Below are 3696 nucleotides of genomic sequence, written 5' to 3'. Positions count from 1 at the left end.
CTTGGAAACTGGAAGAATTCCTGACAGCTTCTGTTACATTTAAATAGCTGTAACTTTGACTGAAATCGGGAGAAGGATGATTTTTACCTTGATAAGGTAAACCTCATCCACTTGCAGTTTCAAATTTACTTAATTGAACTATGTGGAAATATCTGCCAGGCAAGCAATGTCAGGCTTGGTATTTCTTAGTTCATCAGAAAGAACAGAACTAGAGTCTTGCAAGAATTCAATAACAGTTTTAAAAGGAGAATAGAAACATTTCAGACAGTTTCCCTTTGACAGTCCTCGAATTTCTGTGTGCAGCAGCAAGCATTCAAAATCTTCATTATTCTGTGTGTAGAGCAGTCGAGGGCTGAGAGCATGCACCTTGATTTTATTCAAAGCTGTGATAACAGCGCTTCATAATTTATTAAGTCTACCACTTGGGGTTTTTGCAACAAGTTGATGCCTGTGAATTATAGTGCATGTGTCAATATACCAGGTACAATTTTTTTCATTAAACTAATGAAGCCATGATGACAACCTACCTTCGATGATCCCCATCTGTTGCACATGCTAGAATTTTGGAAAGTGGGATGTCTTTCTCTTTGAAAAAACACCTTGACAACATGAAATATCGATTCCCCTTTTGTGTCTGTTTCTAGTTCATTTGCAAATAGTAACCCTTGAACCAAACACTAATCTTTGACAAAAGGAACACACAGGCAAGAAGAAAACTTTTATTGCCTTGTAGAGGTGACTCATCTAACTGTAGGCTAAATTCAGTTCTTCTAAGTATGCTGCACAACATGTCTTCAATGTTTGCATTTTATCCACTATTCTTTCAACAGAATTATCACTTAAAAGAATAGCTTTAATAATTTCTTCAGGTGACTTACATACAATTGTGTGCAAAACTGCTCTTATTGCTGGCATAATAAACTTCTCTCCTGTTGTATGAAGCTTGCCAGGTCTAGCAATTAGCAATGAGGTGCTGTATGATGCACACAATCCACCACTAGCTTGTGAAATGCTAGCAAACATATTTCCAATGATTTTTCACTTCAGAAAGTTTTCTTCAAGTGACTGGGAATATATCAACGTTTTCTCTGCTTTTTCAGAGGGCATTTTGGAAGGTTTCATGGTTTTGTTTGAAAAAAACTTTCTCACCCAGTTGGAACGTTGGTTGCTTCTTGTTTTTTGGTATGGCACAAGACCATACTTAAGATAGTCCACACTATATTGCCTACAATTCATTCTAGCTTGTTTTGCTGTAGCCATATTTTATTCTGAAAAAAAAAAAAAAAGAAAAGAACATTTTTGTAAAAAGCTGTTATAGTGCTAAGTGAAACTTGGATACTTTTAATACGTTTATTATTGTATTGAGTGAGCCTGACTTTCAATTCAGAAGTTGAAAGAATAATTCAGTATGATTGGCCATCATCTGCAAAGTATAATCTTTGCGAGCTTGCTTTTGCTTTATTCAATAAACAAAGACTGTACAAGTAGGATAAAAAAAAAAGAAAGCCTGGAAAAAATGGATTATGAAGAATTTTGACCAGTGTAATTTCCATAATTACATAAAAAAAGAGCTAAGGAAAGCTAACTACATACATACCAAGTGAACTCCATTGAAATTTTCTTATTTTCTTCCAGACTCTTTAGCTCACTGCATTGTGCCTCATGGGAAGCTAATATCTACAAAACATTCTCATGCATTTGGCAATAATGTGGTTGATGTCTTGTTTTACTTTTGCACAGTCTACATTTATTGCCTATCAATGTTTTCTGCCTCTTACACGGCAGACCATTGGCATAAATTTAAGTAAACCAGATAGATCTTTTAGTTACTTTAGCCATTAGACTCTGGTCATGCTGGGGCACCACTTTCAAGAAATTTTAGTTGAATGAATTGACCCCAGTACTTATTTTTTTTTAGCTAAGTTATGGGGGTGGAAACAAACCAACACAAGTTGTCAAGGGGTGATGGGGACAAACACAGACACTAAGAAACACACACACACACACACATATATATACGAAGGGCTTCTTCCAGTTTCTACCTACCAAATCCACTCATAAGGCTTTGATCAGCCTGAGGCTATAGAAGACACTTGCTTGAGGTGTCATGCTGTAGGACTGAACCAGGAACCATGCAGTTAGGAAGCAAGCTTATTACCATAGAGTGATGCCTGTGCATATAAATGGATGTTGATGTCCAGAATTTGATACTTACACAAAAATTCTTAATAGATAGAAATTTGAGTTTTAATCAGAGAAAGAAAGGAATGAACTCCTGGTAGTTTCTGATCATTTTGAAAGATAAAGGGGAGATAATTAGATGAAATTTAAAATTGATTTTACAACAAAGTTAATATTTATGTCTATGAGGAAAAGCTTATCTCGTATGCTTTGGATAGGTGTGTACACACACACACACACACACACACACATACACACACACATTGAATCTTGAGAAATGAGTGCTCAACTCTGCATTTGGTGGATAAATTTTATCATAGTCCCTGGAGAGGTTATTCCTCCTGTCAATGCTGTTGTTATCTTCTACAGGATGTGTACCCATGCTTTGCTTTTTACTGGTATGATGTCTACTTCTCCTCTAAGCTTCTGTTTAGGTAGACCAGTCTACCTTCTTTTTGGGTTGCATGAGACACTTGTGTTCTCAGAGTACCTGCACTACAGTTCTCTAACTCTGAAGATATTGTTGCTCTCAGTTTTAAGTATGCATGGAATGTACTCATTTCTTTCTTTACTGTTCAGCAGGTGTTGTCTGAATGATACAATGCATCGTTCAAAGGCTGTTTGAACTAACCTTATAGCTCTACCACCATCACATCATCTTACATAGATCCTATTGGTGTTGCTTGTTGATGTGGAAGTTGCCTGTGATGGTCAGTACTTTTCTGGTTTTGATGTCCAGTCCAACATCCCAAATGTTGGTACTAGCACTGGCACTGCAAAAATATCAAGATATGGTCTTGTTAAATGCAGAAAGCTCTGAGTTCCATGTTTCCTTGAGTTTACAAAAATACTCTTTTGTTATTCTGAATTTACTCACAGTAGCAACGTATGCAACAATTTCATAGATTCTGAGACATAGTTTTTGTCATTAGAGATTGGGGAGATAGGCAAGCCATTGATGTACATGTTCTCTGCCTGGTCAACAATCTGTCCTCAGTTGACTATCATGTATGAAGATTTATCTTGCCCAAACTCCATTCCTCTACCTCATGAGAATGTTGTGACAAGTTCTAATTGTCTCTTGATACTGTTCATGTTATCAGAATATACATTTAGGTCATCAACAAAAAATGTGTGAGTGATATTAATTTTATTCTTTTCTACATATCCCAGCATGTAGCCTTGAGATTTTGTTAACAGGCCTGTACAAACAACATTACAGATAAACTGTCACCTTGGAAGATGCCTGTTGATAGCTTAATTCTGTCTTTAACAATAAGTGTTGCTTTAGTACTTGTCAGTGTATGTATGTATGTATGTATGTATGTATGTATGTATGCTTGTATGTATGTATGTATGTGTGGATGTATGTATATGTGTGTATGTATGCATGTATGCGTGTATGTATGTGTTATTTCTTTACTACCCAGAAGGGGCTACACACAGAGGGGACAAACAAGGACAGACAAACGGATTAAGTTGATTATACCGACCCCAGTGCATAACTGGTACTTA

The 3696-nt window shown here is 36.4% G+C and overlaps 1 long non-coding RNA gene across 1 annotated transcript in view; it reads right to left on the bottom strand.

Annotated features, from left to right (window-relative positions):
• Nucleotides 1-705: 705 nt before the first annotated feature.
• Nucleotides 706-3696, bottom strand: part of LOC106884248 (uncharacterized) — a 7042-nt gene continuing 4051 nt past the window's right edge. The window contains exon 2 of the long non-coding RNA XR_001411223.1: nt 706-1268. This is a non-coding gene — a long non-coding RNA (uncharacterized LOC106884248). The remainder of the gene's footprint in view (nt 1269-3696) is intronic.

Source organism: Octopus bimaculoides, chromosome 25 (genome assembly GCF_001194135.2).
Source record: "Octopus bimaculoides isolate UCB-OBI-ISO-001 chromosome 25, ASM119413v2, whole genome shotgun sequence".
NCBI classification, from domain to species: Eukaryota; Metazoa; Mollusca; class Cephalopoda; order Octopoda; family Octopodidae; genus Octopus; species Octopus bimaculoides.
The sequence above is the reverse complement of the archived record's forward strand: the minus strand, read 5'-3'. Positions and strand labels throughout refer to the sequence as shown.